Source organism: Ictidomys tridecemlineatus, chromosome 11 (assembly GCF_052094955.1).
Source record: "Ictidomys tridecemlineatus isolate mIctTri1 chromosome 11, mIctTri1.hap1, whole genome shotgun sequence".
Taxonomy (NCBI): domain Eukaryota; kingdom Metazoa; phylum Chordata; class Mammalia; order Rodentia; family Sciuridae; genus Ictidomys; species Ictidomys tridecemlineatus.
This window is the reverse complement of record NC_135487.1, coordinates 95,286,577-95,308,767: the sequence shown is the minus strand read 5'-3', so window position 1 is coordinate 95,308,767 and position 22,191 is coordinate 95,286,577. Positions and strand designations below refer to the sequence as shown.

General features: G+C 41.6%; 1 long non-coding RNA gene and 1 pseudogene across 2 annotated transcripts in view; one reads left to right on the top strand and one right to left on the bottom strand.

Moving 5' to 3' along the window:
* Positions 1-1,262: 1,262 nt before the first annotated feature.
* LOC101977907 (PRAME family member 6-like) lies at positions 1,263-7,380 on the bottom strand (annotated as a pseudogene).
* Positions 7,381-9,783: 2,403 nt separating this feature from the next.
* Positions 9,784-22,191, top strand: part of LOC144368198 (uncharacterized) — a 47,209-nt gene continuing 34,801 nt past the window's right edge. The window contains exons 1-2 of one of the 2 annotated variants that reach the window (XR_013427971.1): positions 9,784-9,942; positions 21,116-21,190. This is a non-coding gene — a long non-coding RNA (uncharacterized LOC144368198). The remainder of the gene's footprint in view (positions 9,943-21,115; positions 21,191-22,191) is intronic. The other variant, XR_013427972.1, reaches the window with a different exon arrangement.

The window sequence follows — 22,191 nt, the reverse complement described above, 5'->3', positions numbered from 1 at the left end:
CTACCCTGGCTGTGGATGTATAAAAGCTCTTCAAGACACACAGGTGGGAGTGGTCTTTTGTATGGACAGAAGAGTCCCCTCTACCCTGGCTTTTGAGGTATACAAGCTTCCCTGACACCCAGGTGGGAGAGGTATCCGACCTGGAAGTGCGAGTTCCCTCTACTTTACCTTTTGCCATATAAGAGCTCCTAGTACACCCAGGTGGGAGGGGTCTTCTGCCTGCAGGGGCATGTTTCCTCTACCCTGCTGTCACAGTATTGGAGCTCCCTCTGAAAGCCAGCTGGGTGGGGATCCGGCCTGTAGGAGCGAGTCCCCTCTTCCCTGGATGCAGAAGTAATCAAGCTCCTCTGAACACCCAGGTGGGAGGGGTCTCCCGATTGGAGGAGCCAGTCCTCTCTACCCTGGCTTCAGAGGTATAGGAGCTCACCCAGACACCCAGGTGGGAGAGGTCTTCCGTCTGAAAGGGCATGTTTGCTCTACCCTGCCTGCAGCAGTATAAGAACTCTCCCTGACACCACTGTAGAACGGTCTCCCTCCTGGAGCTGCGAGTCCCCTCTACCCAGGACACCCAGATAGAAGGGGTCTCCCATCTGGAGTGGAGAGTTCCCTCTACCCCACCAGCAGTGGTATATGAACTCCCCAGCCATCCAGGTGGAAGGGGTCACATACCTGAAGTAGAAAGTACCCTCTACCATGGCTACAGTGGTATATGATCTCCCTCTGACACCCATGTGGAAGGTGCCTCCTGCCTGGAGGAGCAATTCCCCACTACTCTTTATTTACTGAGTTTAAAAAAAATGCTAGAACTGTGGCTCAGTGGTTTAGTGTCCTTGAGTTCTACTTCTGGTACCAAAGGGGGGAAAAAGGAGGAGAAAAAGAAAAAGTGACTTGGGTACCTTGTTCTGTTGCTGAATTAAATTTTGGGGTGTGGAGTTTTAAAGGCTGTTATTCTGCTTATAAGAGGAATAGGTTGTTATATTTTTACTTGATTTTTTTTAAAGAGAGTACTGGTATCAGAGCATACAGAGGTTCTGTTCAGCTTAAAACGCTCTTTGGGAACTGTAAAAATTTTCTAAATCCCAGAGGAAGCCCAGACAAAAAACAAAAATGACAGCATGTTCACAAATGACAAAGAAGGAAATCCAAATTTATTCCAGAAGAAAACACCAACCCACAGAAACAGACAAGAGAGTAAGAGAGGAAAACAGAGAAAAAGATCTAAAGAGAAATCTGAAAAAGAAACTAAAAACAAATAACACCAGTCAGAAATAATTCTGTATCTTTCAATCAAAAACCTTGAATGTAAAGGGAATAAACTCCCCTCTTTTAAGATGTAAAGTGACTGAATGGATTTTCTTCTTTTAATGGATTCAGTCACATGCTATCTACAAGAAAGTCATTTCACCTCAGGACACACACAGAGTACCAGAGAAGGGATGTAAAAGATATTCCACACGAAGAAAACCAGCAGGAATGGCTAGAGTCCTGTCAGATAAAATACACTACAGATTGAAACACAATAAAAAGAGACAAAGTGATTACACTATGATAAAGGGGTCAATTCAGCAACATGAGACAGAAATTGTACACACATATGTGCCCGACACCCAAGCACCCACATGTGCAAAACAGATATTACTGGAATGTAAAAGAAGAAGTTGACTACAACACACTAAGAACAGTGGGGGCTTCAAATCCCCCCTTTTTTGAGAGAGAGAGAGAGAGAGAGAGAGAGAGAGAGAGAGATATTTAATATTTATTATTTAGTTTTTTTGGTTGACACAATCTTTATTTGTATGTGGTGCTGAGGATGGAATCCGGACCCCACACATGCCAGGCAAGCACACTACTGCTTGAGCCACATGCCCAGCCCAGTCAACTCCCCTTTTCAGCACTGGACAGATCATGTATGCACAGGGTAGACATTTAAAGACCATCCCACCCAACTACTGCTTCGCAAACATCCTTCTCAACAGCACACAACATATTCTCCATGTATTCTCAATAAATCTCCATAAATTTAATAAGAATAGAATCCATAGCAGGGGAACACCTGGACAGTTACAAAGCATGGGAATTCTTCAGCATGTTCCCCAACAACCAATGGGTCATTGAAAAAATCAAAACATTGTCATCTATGTAAGAAATAAGAAAAATAAATAAAAATAAAAAAGAAAGTGTAAAATGCCTGCAGACTAATGAAAAGGGCCACACAAGATATTCAAACCTGGGGATACAGTAAAAGCAATTCTAACTGGAAAGTCCTCAGCAAGAAATAGCTTCATGAGGAAAATAGATCTCGAATAAACAACCCAATATTGCATCTCAAGGGACTGAAAAAAAATTAGGATGTGTCATGCCCCAGTTAGTAAATTTGGGAGAAGGAATAAAATCCTAAAGCTTCTAGAGTACCTGAGATGCCAGGCATGTGCCACTACAACTGACTTTTCATACTTGATTGTTATTGTTTTGGGGATCAGACAGTGAACCCAAGGGTGCCACACCAGTGAGCCCCATCCCAAGGTAGGTTTTTAACACAGGGTCTCACAAACTTGCTTACAACCTCTCTAAGATGCTGAGGCTCCCTTTGAACTCACAATCCTCCTGCCTCACATTCTGAGCTGCTGGAACTACAGCTGAGCACCACCAAGCCAGCTTTTCCAATTGTTTGTGGAAGAGAATCTTTCAGAACATCAATTTGACCCACCTGTCAAGACCAATTAAAGAATGCATTCCATTGTTTTCATGTTGGTTGTGGTTCTTTCCTTTTGAATGTTTCTAACAGATAGACAGCTCTATTTCAATTAAACCTTCCCAATGTGGTCACATCATTTTTGGATTTATTTATTTGTTTACTTATCTCTGTGATGCCTTGGATGGAACCCAGGTCTTTCCACATGCTAGCAAGTGCTCCACCACAGAGAAATGTCCCCAGCTCCCTGAGTTAGCTTTGATGATGTTAACTCATTTCTCTAGAATAGCATGTTTTCTGGGTTTTCTAAATTGTGGAGGTAATATTGGCCAGTGTTCCAGAAGGGGCTGTAGAGTCTTTGGATACAGGTGTAGAAAGGACTGTGCATCTTTCAGTGGCCAAGGAGTGAAACCCAGTCCCCACTTCTTGACCTGGCCACCCTTACAAACCAGGTCATGTTTGTTATGACATCCTACAGTTGTGTGCTTGCTCACAGCACAAATTAACCTAGAGTCAAAAGATGAGAAACTCAAAGGGAGGTGAGTGCTTTATCCCCAGACATCTGAGAAAACAAAGTTTCCTCACAATCCTTCCAGTGTTCAAGGGGTCCGGAAGCACCAGAGTATCTTCAAGTCCCTTTTTCGCTGTGATTACTCTTAAAAGAACACATGATGACAGATCTCATTATGCAGATATTCCTTGACTTCATTTGATTCTTGAATCCAACAAAATAAATGCCATTCAAAACCTTCCACCTGCCCCACATGTGCAAGCTAGACTTAGAGCTGGAGTAAAGTAAGTGCCACAAAGAGGGAGCAAGGCAAAAAGATCACTCTGTGGGTGACAGAGAGGATGGCTGTGCTTCGCCCAGACTCTGCTACCAGTTCCAAAAGTGAGCTGCAGTCTGCTTACATATCAAAGTGTGTTCCAGTTCACTATGTGTGGGGAATTATTCAAGCCACAATTAAAACATGTCCACAGGCAGCTTTAGAATACCTCAAATGAAGACTGGGTGGACATTGTTCTCATTCTTGGATTAGAAACAAAGGCTAAGGTCACTGCACAACCCCATCAGAGCAGTTCTCAGTAGAGGGAATTGTTAGAGGAAGATCTTTCAGTTATGTGCTAAACACGCCCCCCCCAGAGCTTGTAATTGATTTAGTTTCATTTTGAAATATTTTCAAGTGTTATCTACATATATGATTCTACTATTTTGCTGAAAGCGAATTTGGGTACCTTCAATGGGAACCAAAGGTTTAACTGTGGACAGACTACCTAGGTGGATGACAGGTAAGGTTTGGTGAGGCCCAGAGACTCTGATAAATGTGCAACATGGACACCTCCTGCAGCAGTGGGAGTGAGACAATGTGGCCTTTCTTATGCACAGATGCCTTTGCCCAGCACACCCAGAGAACAAGACCTGAGTTTTCTGGGTCTAAATGGAGACCCATGAGGAAGAACCAGCATTGAATGTCTGGGTGGCACTGAGGTCCACTGAGAAGAGGTTTTCTTTCAATGGCTCATGTTCAATGCCTACATAGAATGTTCCAATCCACCTGTGTGAACATGCATGTGTTAAGCCACAGAGTAGCCACACATCATAACCAGATTTCAGTTTGATACCTTTACTTCCTGGGGATGAACCTCATTGTTCACCAAGTACCCCATGCCTTCTTTCTCCATCAGCACCTGAAAAATCCCAAGGTTTCATTAGAAAGCCAGGTAAATTCAGTGCAGAAGATGACAGAAGACTAACCTTGAGATTGTGTTCCTTTTATGATGATTTATAAACCAGCAATGAAAGAAAGTAGCATCTTTCTTTGCCCATCATGCCTGAATCCCATTCTAGAAATCCAGGTCCTTATGTATGTCTCTATAGAGACACATGTCCTAAAGGTCCTATCCTAGGGGGGCTTTTCTCCAATGGAGCCCCCTGCTGTACTTTCTTTTTCCCATCCACTCTTTAGGCAATGCCTGAAATGGTTGTTTCTGTGTTCCCTCTAAGGTTACCTTATATCCTGGTTATATTTAAAATTGCCTAGATGCACACTTTTGAAACACACTCAACTTGGAAGCTGTTGGACAGGAGCAGTGAATGAGGCCCTGGTTATACAGGAACTTGGAGCCACAATGACGACAGGGGACAGTACAGAAAACAAGAATGTTCGGCTGCCTAAAATCCCTCACTATTGCTGTCAGCTCAGCACAGAGTTGGGAACATCTCTCAGGGTGGATGGTACCCCAGGCATCATAGCTCTCCAGAGGGGCAGGGTAGAGCTCTATTCTCAACTGGCTCAGCCTGGCAGTGTGAGGCAGCAGGTCCCTAAGGGCTCACATAGAGAGGCGGTTCCCATGGATGCTCAAGATCACAAACTGGGAGCAGCGGCTCAGGGCAGGCAAAAGAACTTGGAGCTGAGAATCAGTGATCCCACAACCTGCCAAGTCCAGGATGTTCAGTGTGGTTGCACTGCTGTCCAGCACGATTTAGAGGGGCTCCAGACTGAAATGGCTCAGTTTGATGCCCCTCAGTTCCAGGTGTCTGAGCTGTCTGGCGTTTGGATATCGAGAAAGGTAATTCTAGTCAGAATCTGACAGTGGGCAGTTGGTTATTGAGAGGGTCTCCTGGGGGGTCTTCAGGTGCCTAATGAAAAACCAGACAGTTAGTTGTGAGGAGCAATGTCAAGGAGGGAGAAGACAAATTGGCCAAAAACCAAAGTCACCCTGGTGATCTGAAAATGGTCCACAATTAGGATGCTGCCTTTTGCAAAATCTGGTCATTCACATCACCCCTTGTAAGGGTGAGCCTTTCACCACATCTCCTGTGAACAGATGAGTCCACATATCTGTGTCTTCTCCTAACTTACAGGTCTGGCCACAGGAGGTCATGAGGAGTCATGTATGAAGGACAAATTTGGGCAGGATGTAACAAAATCCACTGGGGTTAACCCTCTGAGAGGCACACAACCTATACCCTCAGCAAGATTTCTACCCCTGCTCCTGACCCTTACACCCAGTATCACTACCTGGAGTTCAGAACAGCCTTCCCCAGGTGGGTATAGAGGCAGGTCCTCTGCTCCCAGCTGGTGAGCACAGACCTTCCCTTTTGACAGGTGTCAGTGTTGGGGCTTTCCTTTTTCCAAGCACTCTTCTCTACCTGCTTTCCACCACCTTTGCTGGACAGGCCTTCCATGGAAGGAACATCAATCCCATTTTTAGCTTTTTTCCCTCCCAACTGGATTCCCAGCATGGTGGCCCGTCCTAGACTCTGGACCCTCATTTAGGAGTCTGCTCCAACTCATGTTATGCAAACTAGTTTCAGGATCCAATAGGAACTAAAGGATGAGTTATTAACCTTCCAGTGCCTTATTAACCATGAGAGTGTCAGTGGCTAGTAGGTGCCAATTTCCTGTAACTGGTCTTTAGAGGATATTCACCCCCTCTTACTCACCTCAGCACCTGTTTCAGGTGGTCCTCAAGGAGGAAGACAGCATTGGCACAGAACATCTGCAGGCAGTCCATCCTGAGGAACTGCGAGGTGAGCTGGGCAAGCAGCTGCTCCTCCTCCTTTTGGGAGGTGTAGGCAAGCACATAGACCTGGGAGACAAGCAGCTTCCTCAGGTTCCTCATCTGGCCGAAAAATGGAGCACAAGCATCCAAGGTGGAGGGTGCCCAGGCACAATGCACTTCCACCTTCTGGACAGAGTCCAGCTGCAGCAGTCTCAGGACCTTCCTGGTGTAGCTGGTGGGTTTCCCAAAGATCTTCAGCCTATTGCAACACAGGTTCAGCCTGTCCCTTCTCTGTCTTACCCACAGGAACAAGTGGGTAAGGAATTCATCCAGGGTTTTTTTTCTGAGGCTCAAGTCTATGACTACCTTGAAGGGTGGCTTAGCTGCCATTGCTGGACCAAGTTTCAATGTTAAATTCTTCTTAATTTCAACTGGTGAGCAGGCATCAACCAGGACTCCAGACCACATCCTCCAGAAGTTCTGGAGAACATTCCACAAATCTAGCACCTGCAGTTTCCACCTCCTGCTGGAACAACAGCAGAGTCTCACAACTGAGGCCCCTTGTTTCACCTCTTAGCTGCTGCCCCGACCTCCCCCTCTTCGTTTTGTCTCACTTTCCTCCATCTACTTCTCTCTCATCCAGCCTGGTGCCCCTACTTGTACACACTGAGGCAGAAGCAAGTATAGCCTCCTTCATGTGGCACTACAGCTGCCACAAGAACCTCAACATCTGGAAGCCTTTCCCAGATAAACCTCAGTATGGCCAAGGCCTCTCCTTGCTGGCAGCACACGAAGCCTGTGGTGCACAATTCAGCACCCACTCCTCCCTGCCTATACCCATCCCTTCCCTGGCACCCAGGGTGCTCCCTTCCAGGCCACCTAGTTCCCCCTCACCTGGGGTGATTCTGCTGAGCAAACAGCATGTCCAGGCCATCTAGGGCCACTTGGATCATCTCAAGCTGTGGCTTCCTCATCAGTGCCCCCAGGGGAAGGCGGGTGAAGGGACAGGCCTGAACCATTTTTTTCAGGACCTCAGTGTGTCCCCTACTGAAGGCCTCCACAAAGAGTGGTGAAAAGAGCCCTATGGGATAGTCCTCCAGATCCAGGAAAGCCCTGGACTTGTCGCTCAGGAGGCTGTGCCCTGCCAGCTCCAGCAGTGTGGGTGGGGAATGGATGTTCATCCTGGGGAGTCTGAATGAAGAAAAATCCTGGAAAATGGCCGAGGGAAAATATCACTATCCCATCCATTTCCAGCCTCTTGGAAGGGGGTACTGGGAAGTATACAAGCACATCTCACCCTTATGGGGGAAAGCTTTGGATTATTAATTTGTTATTTTAAAAGGGGGAATTGGAGTGTCATGTGACCTAAACAGTAGGCTCCTAGATTAAACAACTATATAGGTAGAAATAGACTAGCCCTCATATGGATGACATTCCTTTTAATTTTTTTTTTAAATCAGCATTTATAAACCATGTGCCTATATTATAAAACACTTGGAAATTACAACAGAGTCTCATGGATATCTGTTACATATGTGAGATTCTGCCATCATAGGGGGATGTTGAAGAGAACAAACAGATCAGAACAGAGTCTGTGAACTGTTCCATTAGATCATTTGAAGCTTTTGTTTTAATTTTTTTAAACAAATTATAAAAGTACAAAACCACCTAGGCCATACAGTATACTCTTTTAGGGGCCGATATTGGAGACTGAATTTAGTACACTCAACCATTGAGCCACTTCCCTAACCCTATTTTGTATTTGAGATGGAGAAAAGGACTTACTGTTTTGTGTAGCATTTCGTGTTCTGAGGCTGGCATTGTACTCTAATAATCCTGCCTGCTCAACCTCTTGAGTCAGTGGGATTATTGGTGTGTGCCACCACACCCAGCAAAAAAGTATAATTTATAGGCACACAATATAAATATTTCCATCATCAGAAAATAGAATTGCAATCAATTAGAATGAAATAGGAATCCAATGTCCTTGGTGAAGGAAGTGGCTGGGGACCAAACTGGGCTTGATCCTCAGCAGCACATAAAAATTAATAAATAGTGACCTGGGGATATACCTCTGTTATTAGAGTCCTTGCCTCACAAGTACAAGGCCCTGGGTTCAATCACCATACCACCAAATAAATAAATGGATAAATAATTAAATTATATTGTTCATATAAACCTTAAAAAACAAAAATTAAACAAATCAATAAAAGTTGGGCATGTGAGCCTAGACCTATAATCCCAGAGGCTCTGGAGACTGACACAAGAGGATCAAGGGATCAAAGCCAGCCTCAGCAAGAGCAGGTGCTAAGACCCTGTCTCTGAATTAAATACAAAACAGGGCTGGGGATGTGGCTCAGTGGTAGAGTGCTCCTGAGTTCAATACCCGGTACTTCTGAGTTCAATACCTGGTAAAAAAAAAAAAAAAAATTGAAAGTGACATAAAACAAAATGGAAATCCTAATATTCAGCATAAAGGCAAAACCAAACTGAGAGGCAAAATCGATGGCCTAAGTTGGTTCATGAGAAAAGACAAAAACAAAATTGTTCCTAAATCAACACAGGTGAGAAGGGAAGGCACTGTTTCTTAGGACAGTTAGGGACTTACAGGATCTGGCCAGGTGTGCAGGTGCTCTGAGCTTCAGCAGGTCAGGATGTGTCTCCTTAGGCTGCCGTGCCCCCACCTCTATCTGATTGATCAGCATCCAATCAGAAAGCAGTATGTGATCACCTTCCAAAATCTCCACCCACTTAATAATCCTGGGATTTTCTTCCTTGCATTAGTTCATTGAATCTGATGGTCATTCAAGAGTGCAGAATCGGAAGATGTGAGAGTTAGCGATGACTTTGTCCATGCACTCCCCACCATGGACTCAATTTTGTCCATATGTGACCCTCCTGTTTCTACTGTGACACTTAAAAGTATTTAATCCCTAATGTAAGAAGAAAACATTACTGGAAAATACCTTTCTACAGGGATCTTTGCCATATCAAAATTATTTGAAAAAAAATAATTTTCAAAAATAGTTTGAAAATTCCAGAGAGAAAACTGCTTTTTGAAGACAGTAGTGTCATCCACAATGATTATAGAATGGAAACCGTGTTTCCCACAGTCACACAAGTATCAGGTTAACTTGCAACAAATATGAGCACAATAAGTTAGGTAGAGCACAAAGGAAGATAGAATCAGTCTTCTAGACTTAGGGCAATATTTTTTCTGTCTCTTTGTACTTGGGATGAAACCCATTGGCTCTCTTCCAGTGAGCCACAGCCCCATCCCTTTTTATTTTTTTGATTTATTTGGAGGCAGAGTCTCACAAATTGCTTAGGTCCTCCCTAAGTTGCTGAGGCTGGCCTCAAACTTGTCATGCCCCTTCCTCAAGTCTCCAGATTGCTTTGATTACAGGCACAGGCTACTATGCCCCATCAGACTTGGGAACCTCTTAAAGCCACTGAGGGTGGAAGTGGCAGGCAACTTGGGATATTGAAGAGAAAGACACAGGGTTGGACAACAGCTGTCCTTGACTTCAGGAAAGCCACCAATTACAGAGGCTTTCTTCATAATCAGGGACTGCCCCAGGGCACATCTCCCAGAAAACCTTTGCCCCAGGCACTTTCCAAGGCTTTTAGCCTGGGAGTAGAACAGAAGCAAAGGTAAATTTCAAGAGTCTGAGTAAAATGAAATTCTAAAATTGAGGAAGTAGAGACAGAAAGAGATGGAATGCTTGGATGAGCCATGTAAGGTGAGCACTACCAGGGAACATGTAAAAGGGATGGTCTGATGGGTGGTGGTTAGACTATTGAATTTCTGTTTTTTCAGTCTGTCTTTGTTTTAGTTAGCTTTATGGTGTTGTAACAAAAAGACCCAAGGACAACAACTATAGAGAAGGAAATGTTTATTTAGGTGGCTTGGTTTCAGTGGCCTCAATCCAGAGACAGCACCTCCAAGTTGAGACTGAATATCATGGCAGAAGTGTGTGGCAGAGGGAAGAGGCTCACATTACCAGAAAGTAGAGAGAGAGAGATAGCCACTTGCAGATACAAACTGTATACCCATATTCACACTCCAAAGATCAGCTTCCTCTAGCCACAGCCCACCTGCCCCCATTATCCCCAGTTAATCCCACCAGGAATTAATTCACTGGCTAGGTCAAGGCTATAAACCAATCATTTCTCCTCCAAAAATATTGTCACATATGAGCTGTTGGGAGACACAGCATCTAAATCGTGATGGTCTTTTGGGGTATCTTGTTGGAAAATATCCCTGCTCACATCACATAATCATATGTTAGTTGGATAATTACAATTGGCTTAGGTTATATTCGGTTTCTGTTTCACATAATACCTTGCCACAAATGAAACACATTTAATTTCATGTGTGTGTGCAGCTATATAGGATTAAAGCTACATCCAACACTGTCTCTGGTTTTTATGCTCTACAATATTTGAAATCTACTCTCTGATTTAATTTTAAGTTTCTTTGGAATTTTTCTGTGTGTCACCAGCTCAAAGGGTGACTTCATGCCACAGCCCTGACTTCTCTTATTACCCCTGACTTGGTGCACAAGGCAGGTCAAAATGACAATCAACCAAAGTCACAACAGACAGTGGCTCTCCAAAAAACAAATGCAGTCAAACATAATAGGGCAGGAATGCAGCACCCTCAAAGAAATATGAGTCAGATCCCCATCTTGGGGGCATCCAGGGTGTCAAAAGCAGCTTTGAATCAATTATCAATTGCTCCACAGATTCAGTACCAAGGGTGACCTGAGTTCAAGGACAATAGGTGGTGTCTGGCCAGGTGTCCTCTTAGAAAACATGGGGGGTGAGGGTTTGGGTGGATTTTATGCACAGCTGAGGTTGGGGCTGACTGGTTTGTGATAGTTGCTGCCATCAGGTAGGGCTGCCCAGGGACCTTCCCTTCACAGCACCCTGCTTGCCCTTCATCAGGATTTGACACAGTGACTGCCTTTTGATTTGAGCACCATTTATGTTTCCCCCATGGGATGAAAATTTTTTCTCTGGATGTATCACATAATGGTTAGGGTATGATTCTATCTCAGTGCCAGGATACACTTTTTCTGGTTGGTCCAGTCCCCCATTGGTGGGAATTAATAGATTTCTAGGAATCAATGTTGAAACTCATTAAGCCACATTTGAACAACAAGGTGGGATTGGAGGGAGTGGTTCTCAGAGTCCCTCTACCAGGATATTACTTTTAAATTTAATTTTGCCCATTCATTAGGCCTTGGGTATCTCATCTCCAAGCTCTGGCCTTTACAGTTCTATGAAGAGTTAGACTTTTGCAGAAATTTTATGAGTACAGGTGATCATTTTTAAAAAATATTTAGGCCCTGAATTTATGTATTTTTATTTTTTATTTTTTGACACTGGGCATTGAACCCAGGAGAGCTTTACCACTGAGCTACATCCTCAGATTGTTTTAAAATTTGTATTAGTTAATTATTTAGTTAATTAAATTTTTCATGAATTCAGTTTCTGTACCAAGGTTTGAACTCAGGGGATCTACACCACTGAGCCACATCCAGAGTCCATTTTTTAAAGTTTTTTTCTTTTTTCTTTTTTTTTTTGAGACAGGTTCTCACTAAATTACTGAGACAGGCCTTGAATTTGAGATCCTTCTGTCTTAGCCTGCTGAATATATGGTGTTATGAAGAGGCCCTCCAGAAAGAACTCTAAATCTGAATTTCAAATCAAAAGATAGCTTTACTTACCTGACTAGGGACTGTCACCCACCACAGAGTTTCAAGCTCTGTGAGAGGACAGCAGCTTCCTGATCTATCTAAAGACACTATAAGCTCAGTATCCGTAACTCAGTGATTTCCTTATCCTCATGTAAAGCTAGCTAATCATAGAAATTAATATATTAATAAGTGGGGCCTCTGGGCTCTAGGCAGGATCAAAATTTTCCAGTCAGTGAGCCAGCACATTAGCTTTGCATTTCAGTTGAGCAAGGTCCTGGTTTCAAGCAGGTGCTCGACAGTCACAATCTGAATTTGGGTGGGGATCATAGGGATGAGAATCTACTTCAGTCATGTAGACCCACAATAGCATCAAATCCAGAATATAGCTCTCCATGTCCACCAGTGCATCCTGAGTAGGGTACAATTTGTGGAGTACAAAGTACAGAAGTGCAATTTTTTAAAATAAGAAAACAGCTGCCATTTGAGTTTCTCAGAAATATTCTTATAACAGTCTTTCATAGGAGGTAGCAAAATGGAGTCTCAGGCCTGCCTATGAGAGTTCTTGCTTTATAATTGTCTTATCTCACTTTTCAAGTTTTTATATCTATCATCTGTATTTTTTACTAATCTGGAACACATAACTGACAAACGTATGGATTATATTTCTCACTTCACAAAACAGCAGATGGGATTTAAAGTGTTCACCACTACACCCTGTTTTGAATTCCAATTTTGAAAAGATAGAGCATTTGCCTAGAATGCATGAAGCCCTGAGTTTGAACCCTAGTAACAATAAATAAAGAAATTAATAAATGAATACATAGATTGATAGATAGATGATAGATCTGTGTTCAAGTAAACTTGTGGTTTTTGTCTTTATATTCAATTAATCTGATTTTAGTTATGCTCAGGGCAATAATCCAAATGATAACTCCCTTTTTGAGAGAGAGAGAGAGAGAGAGAGAGAGAGAGAGAGAGAGAGAGAGAGAGAGAGAGATTTAATATTTATTTATTTTTATTATTTGGCGGACACAACATCTTTATATGTATGTGATGTTGAGGATTGAACCCAGGGCGGCGTGCATGCCAAGTGAGCATGCTACCACATGAGCTACATCTCCACCCAAATGATAACTCTTGATGCTAAACATTTAGAATTGTCATGGTTAAAAATCTGTTGGGAATTTACGATAGCCAGTTATTAACAAGGTGATTTGATTGGCATACATTTTAATATAGTGTCCAGAATTATGTCTAAAAACATACGAGATTCTTTATGAATTTTTGCCATTTAAAGCAAATATTAATAAAATATCTAAATAAATATAACTTGAAAAATTTATGTTATATTTGTCAGGACTTCCCCTCATATCAAATTAGGCTAATTGCCTTAATGTCTCTCTTCTAGAAATCCCTTGAGCAAATAAGGAGTTCTCTAGAACATCCCAATATTAGCTCAAGGTCAAATGACAATGTAGACTTTGATCATAAAAAGTTAGTCAATAATCTCAAAAGGTTTAAAGCACTTAATGAAACCTGGGGTCCCAAATCATTATAAAAGATAAGTCATTTAACCAAAGTGATGAAAGATATTTAAAGTGAATAAAGAATGTTACGTCCTATGAAATAATACTTCAACTTTTAACAGAGATGATTTAGTTTTTACTTTTTTCATGTAATCAGAGAACTTGATAAAACCAACTTGAAGCCTAAAATCTTACTCTCCCCTCCTCCAGTGCTGAGCATTGTACCAGAAGCCAACTGCCCAGTTCTCTTTGGTTTATTTTGAAACAGGCTTGCCAAACGACCAAGTCTTTCCTGAATTTTTCCATCCTCCTTCCTCAGGCTCCTCAGAATCTGGAATTACAGGAATGGCCCACCTCACCTTGCTTAAAAGAGCAGCTTTTTGAGAGATGTTCAACTGGAACATTTCACGTGAAAGCCATTACTGTTTTCAATTTTCTTTGGAATCATTGCCCACCAGTTGCAAAATGTGCTTGAGAAGAAACCATAATAGAATCCACTGAAGTGCAGAGGAAAGGCTCTCCTGGAGCTTCTTGGAAGTTGCAGGTCCCATTCTGTGTTTTATTAATCTCTTGAGAGCCAATGATAAAAATCCTGTGATCTTCTTTGGAAAGTTAGGAGTTTAGAAGCCATTTGTTGGTGACATGTTGTGGTTTTCGCAGAGTCCTCCTGAAAGTCTATTATCAAACTATCAAGCTCAAAGGCCTTCTCCTGCATGGTCCCCTGCCCTCCACTTTTGTGAAGATTTGGTACATAAATTTCATTTTTATTCTGCAATCTTCCACAGTAGCATCATCAGCTGGGAAACTGTGACCACGGAATATTCTAAGCCATTACATGGTCAGTCTTGGCTCTCTTGAGTAGTCTGAATCTGATGACAATCATTTGGCATGCATGAAGCTTCTGGGCATGTGTGTGTGTGTGTGTGTGTGTGTGTGTGTGTGTGTGTGTGTAGTACCGGGGACTATATACCTGGGGCAGTTTACTACTGAGCTACACCCCCAAACACTTTTTATATTTTTATTTGAGACAGGGTCTGACTATGTTGACCAGGCTGGCTTGGAATTTTTGATCCTCCTGCCTCAGCCTCCCAAGTTATTGGGACTCTAAGTGTGCACCTCAGTATCTGGCCATAGATCATTTAAAACCCTCAAGAGATTACATTGCACCTGGGAGCAAGTGCCATAACTAAAAAGAGAATTATATCCTCAGACTGCAAAATTCCTCTAGATGAATGTTATATGGATACTGAGACCCTGAAATAACTCTCAGACCACACATTTCAATTCCAATTAAGCCTTTATTGCTGGCCAGCAGCAGACACTCTACTCTCTAAATGCAAGATGTTCAGAGTAACATACCACCTTCAGTTATGGCTCATATTTAAGCCAAAAAACCCACAAAAGCGCGATTTGGGGGTCAAGCCAAGGTAAGCAAGCACACTTAATATGTAAAAAAGAGTAGTGAACTATAATTTTATTGATATTTTTATTTCAAGCAAGTTTTAGACTCTGTAATGTGGAACAATACTCTAAAATAACAGTTGCTGTTTCACCAGAGGTATACAAACCTTCATTTGTCCAGTTAGTAGCTCTAGAGAATAAAACTTAACAGACACAATGTAACTAATATTTTAAGAAGTGTTTGTCATTTTAATAGGTAAATCAAACTTTGGTTTATATCAGTACATTAATATTTGCTCTTAGGGAATAACCTTGAACACTTCTATCTAGTTGTATTACATTTATAAACAACTTAGTTATAAAAAAAACATTTTAATATTTCTCATTTATTTATAGATGTTTACATTACTTAAAACCTCTTGTTTACTTAGATGTATTATAATTATGTTTTACCACAAAAGACTTTCTTACCTGGAAACATGTTTTTTACTAAATATATTTTTATATTTAGAAGCTTTTAATAATTGTTGATCCAGGGATTCCTCTTTTTGTTTATACCTTAAAATGAACATTATAAATTTCTGAATTTAGATAAATAATCCATTTTAATAAGAGGAAATATATTTATAGTACTCTAATTGAAATGCAGTTAAAACCACTTGAAAATTTGCATATAATGTAAAGTAAATTGAATTTTTTTAAATCTACCAAAATAAGAAAACACAAAGAATGGTTAAATATTTAACCTTATGAAATTTAAAAAGTTTGATTATTTGGTATTACATTTAATAGTTAACATTTAAACTTTGTAAACCAATCAGATGTCTCCAACAAAAACATCCATGATTAATTTCATATAGGTCAGATCAAATTTACATTTCTTTACAAAGGTTTAAGACTAGTGCATTGAATAGCATTTATATTTTTTCCCATTGAAGACAAATCCTAGAGACAATCGATGTTAGACACTTTATAGACATTACAATTTTATTAAATGTTTGATCACCTAGAAACAAAACTCTGCATTAGTAACTTTAAAGACATTTTGACTTTTATGTATTAACCCAATTTTAATTGAACTTTTTAAATCATATGAAGCAAAAGTATTTGTGTCCATTTTTTAAATTTTAATTTCTGAGCTCATATATCAATTTTTAATACTAAATATATATAGACATGGCAATACATGTAGACAGAGAGTACCTCAGTGCCCCTACACAAAACAGACAAACAAAAGCCTTGTAGGTTATTTGTTAAAAACCTATGTGTATCAGAACAAAATTATGAATTTAACAAATATAGACTTTCAAAACCCATCCTGTCATTCTTCCTGAGGTGGTCCTGCTCATCAAAGGTGAAAAGAATTAAGGGAACATAGACAAATGACAGGGCCTTATTCCTACCTGAAGGAACTTCCCAAAGAGGAACTCCAAAGGTCTCCTCAGGAGATTCACCCAGGTTGGCGTCCAGTTGTATGTTAAATATGAGAGTCCAGTATCCATAATCCACTGAGGTGGGAACTGTGAGTTCATTGGGAAGTTGGGGAGCAGAAGATATGTGTCAAAGGCAAGTGACTCTGATATGGGTTGGATATAAGTTGTCCTCCAAAAGCCTCTGTGTTAATGCAAGAGGTGAAATGATCAGATCATAAGAACTATAATACAATCAGTGGATTAATCCATCAAATGGATATATTTCTCTCTCTGTGTGTGTGTGTGTGTGTGTGTGTGTGTGTGTGTGTGTATATATATATATATATATATATATATATATTCTGTTAATTAGCATGTTTTGAAATCCAGATAACTATTGACAAAAGGCATTTTCAGATTCCCTCTCTGGTTGCTAAGGTCCTCTGACAATGACTGGTTTTAGCTGGGTTTCCAGGTAGGTGCCATTCCAACCAGAACACACTTCAACTTTCTTCCTCAGGGGTTTTCCTGAATCTTCTCTAAAGCTTTTTTTTGTCCAAGGCTTTTTCCAAATCCAAAGAGTCCTGTTCTTTCTGTCCTAAAGTCTTTCATTCTGGTACCTTGTCAGGACTCTCGAGATAATCCTATGACCCAAGCCACTGGAGTGAACAAAGGTGTGTGGGGATGAACAGAATGTTTGGCTGGGAGGTGCCCACAGAAGGCACATAGGAGACTACGCATCATTTGGATCTAGGGGGGAGCAGAAAGCTGAGGCTGAAGAGGTGGCCCCAGGCAAGGCTTGCTAAGTGGCAATTGGCAGGCTTGGGCAGTGTTGGAACATGGCCTGAGGTCTGTTTCCATTTCCAGAAGGCTGTTGAGAGGATCATGCTCCCTAGAGGGAATTAACAAGAAACAGAGAAATTATCAGAGGAATCATTGCCACCAAGGTGAAAAAGACTGGCGTACACTTCAGTGACCATGAGCAGTTTGGCAGACCGCGGAGGTGGCCCTGGGCAACTTGACCTGAGGTTGCTCTTTTGCACCACAAAGAGGAGTAAAGCTTCTTTTGGGCAAAAAAGAAACCTACAGTGGCAAGGGTAGTAAGACTGGCCTTTGGAGGAGTTGGGGAGTTGAGTCCCTAGGTTCCCAGAGGCCACATGCAGCCAGGCTCTGCTTGCACCAGGGGTCACAGGAGTTCTTGTCCAGGAAGAAAAAACACCCACCAGGAAAGCTAGATTCATCAACAAATAGGGTCTACATTTCTATTTTTGTCTCCCCATTGCCCTCCTAGTTGCCTCTACCCAGGTACACCACCAGCCCCTACACACCTTCCAATAACAAAAACAAATAACAGAAAATCACTTTTGGGAGTGGGGGAGATTGGTTTTGAATTAATTTTCATGGCTACTCTCCACAGTCAGTGCCAATCACAGAAAAGTGTAATCTGAAGCAAGAACCACCTAAAAATCAGTGTCAAAAAAGCAAGTAGGGGGCAGGCTTGTCCCAGTGTGTCCTCTTTCCTATCAAGTGACTTTCTACTGCTGGGGTCTAGAGCCAGATGTCATTGTGCCCAGTAGAGGGAATGGGCAGCTTGTACGTGGAGTCTGCCTTAGGTCAGGGTTGTCCATTTGCCCTTAGCTGTTGTTGTTTTCTTTCTCTTCTCCTCCTCCTTCTCCTTATTCTCATTCTACCCCTCTTTCTCATCCCCATTCTTCATCTTTTTTTTTTTTTTTTTGGTACTGGTATTTGAACTCAGGGTACTTAACCACTGAGCCACATGCCAAGCTCTTTTCAATTTTTATTGAGGCAAGGTCTCACTAAGCTGATAATGGCCTTGTTAAGTTGCTGAGACTGGCTTTGAACTTGTGATCCTTTCTGCCTCAACCTCCTAAACCATTGGGATTACAATCATGGCCCACCACATCTGGTTCCCAGCCATGTCTTTGCTGAGACAGGATCTCACTTTGTTCTCCATACTAGTCTTAAAATCATCATCATCCTGCTCCAGCCTCTTGTATAGCTGGATTACAGACAGGTACCAACATGTTCCGTTTAAATGTAAGCAATGCTAAAAGCCACATAGAGTATTTGAGAACATTTGCAAGTAAGAGATAGAAAATGCTAACTTTGAGATGAGGCTCGATTGTCATATGTACCTTGTAGGTGTGACCGCGTGCCACTTTGGAGTGGAGTCCTGGGAAAGAAATAGATCGGAATAGAGTCAAGCGTATAAAAAATATTGTGTTGGCCACAACAGAGAGGTGTGCACCTAAAGGGCGCCTTTTCCCTGGGCCAGCTGCAGCACGACCACTTGCCAAAGGCGGCCAGGGTCCAGGCCACAGCCGCCGCTGCACTCAGGCCCTGGCTGCCAGGAGAAGGGGAGGTGGTTGTCCCAGAGAGGCAGAAGCAGTGGTCCCAGTCCCGGCCTTGTCGGCTAGCACTGCCCCCACCCCAGGTCAGATATAGGCCCTGGCCATGGGTCTGGGCGGATCTGGGGCTCAAGAGTGCTAAGGGGGCCCTTGTCCCTGCAGCCCGCTTGCCAGCGCCTGGCTCTCACAATGATGAAAAAGTTTAAGGTGGACTTTGAGCTCCAGGAGCTCTCTTCAGTACCCTTCATCAATGGTGTCCTCTTCTGCAAGATGTGGCTGCTGTATGGTGGCAGCTTCACTGCAGAGTCCTCCAGGTAAGATGCCCTCCCTGCATCTGGGTCCGCCCATGCCCCCGAACCCCACCTGCGCATCATCGGCTGGATGGTGAAAAGCATCCCTTCCCTTAGCCCCTTCGTTCCAGCCAGGCAGTCAGCCTCCTGAGCTCCTTGTCCTTCACAGACCTGTCTGAAACCAGTCAGGAATGTATCCATCAGCACAAAGTGCTCCACAAATGGGTTTAACTAGGTTGGCCTTGACTTCTCCATTCCTGGCTCCAAATGGTTCCTGATGACAGCTCTTTCCTCCGAATTCACTAAGAATGGGAGCGATGGCCAAAGGGGGAGAGAAGATGCTTTTTGTTTCCCTTAAGACATTTCCATATTTGCAAAATAAAAAGTGGAATTGGAGCTGTTGTTAAAAATAAAAAAGTTCCCACATGTTCTGAGTTCTAAAAACTACCACTATGAACAGCCTGTGCTTGATGTCACTCTTCTTTCTGGTGGGCTAGGACGCGTTTTGCACAACCAGATTGAGGCTGAGGAAGGCCAGGTCGGCCTTAACTTAAGGCAAGTGCTCCTAGCACATGAGGCAACAATTGGTGAGACTGTAGATTGCACCTCCAGCTCCAAGCTAATGCTCATCGAATTACCTGTCTTGAAGTGACCACTGTGAGTCTCCATGTGGGGGACTTAGAACCAGGAGGGAAGCCCAAACTCTGTGCTTATTTTGGAATGAGCCTCTCCCTGTGCACCCTGTGCACTCTCCGGGAGAGACATTAGTGGGTTACAGAACTCAGCCAGGTGTGGCAATGTTTCTTGAGTAATTTCAGGATTATTCACAGACTGACAGATTTGCCCTACGGTGTTTTTTTCTTTTCAAAAAAATAGGAAAAAAAAGTTTATAACTGAATTTTGGAGTTCTTGAGGTCAAGGAGAAGGGTTAATAATCTTTGTTTAACCCACATATACTGGTCACAAACTTTATTTTTACACTAAAATACTGTACTTTCTTTTTATCTATCATCCCTTTAAAATTGTATAGGAAATAATATCATTGGATTGTGGAATTGGAGCCAGAAAATTGTCCACTGTGGCAATATTGAAGTCTATGGGATCCCAATAATGTCTGTTTGGCTAAACCAAAGGATATGTAAAGCACTATTTATTCTCAAAATTAATAAATAGTCCACTGAGGATAATTTTAAAAATTAACCAGCAAGAGAATAATGAATGGTGCAAATTTTATATATATATATATATATATATATATATATATATATATATATATATATGTGTGTGTGTGTGTGTGTGTGTGTGTGTGTGTGTGTGTCTGTGTGTCTGTGTGTCTGTGTGTCTGTGTGTCTGTGCGTGTGTATGAGTGTGTGTGTATAATACCAGCTTCCAAGGTGCAGAAAAGTGTATATCAATTTTGAATGTACTGTAGGTGAAAGTGGTAGTCTTGTTTTGCTACTAGGTTCTACCCCTCTACCTGGAGCAGTTAGTTGAGTACTCCTGGCCCAATGGTGATACCTGGTGGTAAGGACACTTGCTGGCTACCTTCTTAAGTCAGTTATTTAATCATTGCATGCAAACATGTCCACTAGGCCTTTTGAATATAATTTTTTTTTGTTGTTACCAGGGCTTGAACTCAGGAGTAGTGGACGACTGAGCCACATCCCCAGCCCTATTTTGTATTTTATATTTATAGCAGGGTCTGGCTGAGTTGTTTAGCGCCTCATCATTGCTGAGGCTGGTTTTGAATACACGATCTTCACAAAATATACTATTCTATTTAATTATCACAGAAAGCCTAGGGATCCACATTTTGTGAATAAATGATTTAAAATCCCCATAGATGATATGTGTAATGCCAAGATTTTGGGACAGGTATAACTTCAAACAGGGTGATGCCAAATAAAGGGGGAAAGTGTGTTCTGTGCTGAAGAGTTTTTAAATAGGCAGTTTCCTAAAGATTTTTTTTGTGCAGTGGGTATCATTTGATTTGTCCTCTGCAAGACTTAGAAATGAAAAACTATCCTGTAATAAGCTTCACCCTTTCTCTTCCAATTAAAATGTGGCTTTAATCAATGTAAACACAGTTAAGCATATTGCTTTTTTTTTCCTTTTTTTATCTTTTAGGCTGAGCAGAGAATGGGAAAATTCTGATTCTTGACTTATCCCCCCTCTTCATCATCAATTCTTTCTTTATTTTTTTATTTTTGTAGCTGTAGATGGACAGAATGCCTTTGTTTATTTTTATGCAGTGCTAAGGATTGAACTCAATGCCTCACACTGGCTAGGTAAGTGCTCTGCCACTGAGCTACAGCCCCACCCCTCTTCCTCAGATCCTTTCATTACAAATTTGTTTTTATGGAAAAAAAGAATAGTGCTTGATACAGCCAAACAAACAAACAAAGAAACAGAGGTTGAGGAAAATGATTCAAAATAAGAATTATGTGCCTTTTAAGTTAGGTAGAGAGAGTAAGCATAAAGCTAAGAACAAGAGTTTGAAATGAGATAGGTTTAAGTGTAATTCCAGTTCCACCATGGTAGACCTGGATGTGGTTACTTAGGCTCTCAAAGTTAAAAATCTGTAAAATTAAATCTGTTACTAACACTTGAAGTAATTTTTAGGATTTAGTAAGCTGATGTGCCTAAGATGTGTCCAACAGTGATTTGGCATTTGGTTGGCACTTAAAGAGTAGATGACAAACTTATTAAAAAAGGTCTGCTTGCTTTAGATGTTATAGTTAATTCATTTTTCCTGACAAGTACAAAAATGTTGATTTAAAAAACATTTCTCATTTTACAAGGGAAAAAAGAAATCCTGAAATACCAGTGTAAGTAAATTATTTCAAAATTACATAACTCTTACCCAGTGGATGCCAGTCTAGGAATGCAACTACAATTAAATGCTAGGTTTTAATTTCTAAAAATCCATTTTTCTGACTCTTTTAAATCAGAAACATTAAACACTGTAACATTTCTCCCATAAAAAATGTTAAATCAATAATATGTAAAAGATATAATAAAGCACACTCAAGACTGCTCTCTTTAGAAAGGTTTACCAGGTTGTTCTTGGCTAGTGTCTGGGAATCTGAGATCTAAATATTTTGATACCTGATATAAAACTTCATCTAAATGATACAAGCTGCTTAATGTGCCTAGATTGCACAAAGTGTGATTCTTGATAAACACCTTCTGAGAGTCATGCATTTGGGTCCAAATTAAGCAAAGAGTGCTAAAGTAACCAACCTAATAAAAACCTTCAGCACTGGGTCTCTAATAAGTTTTCCTAGAA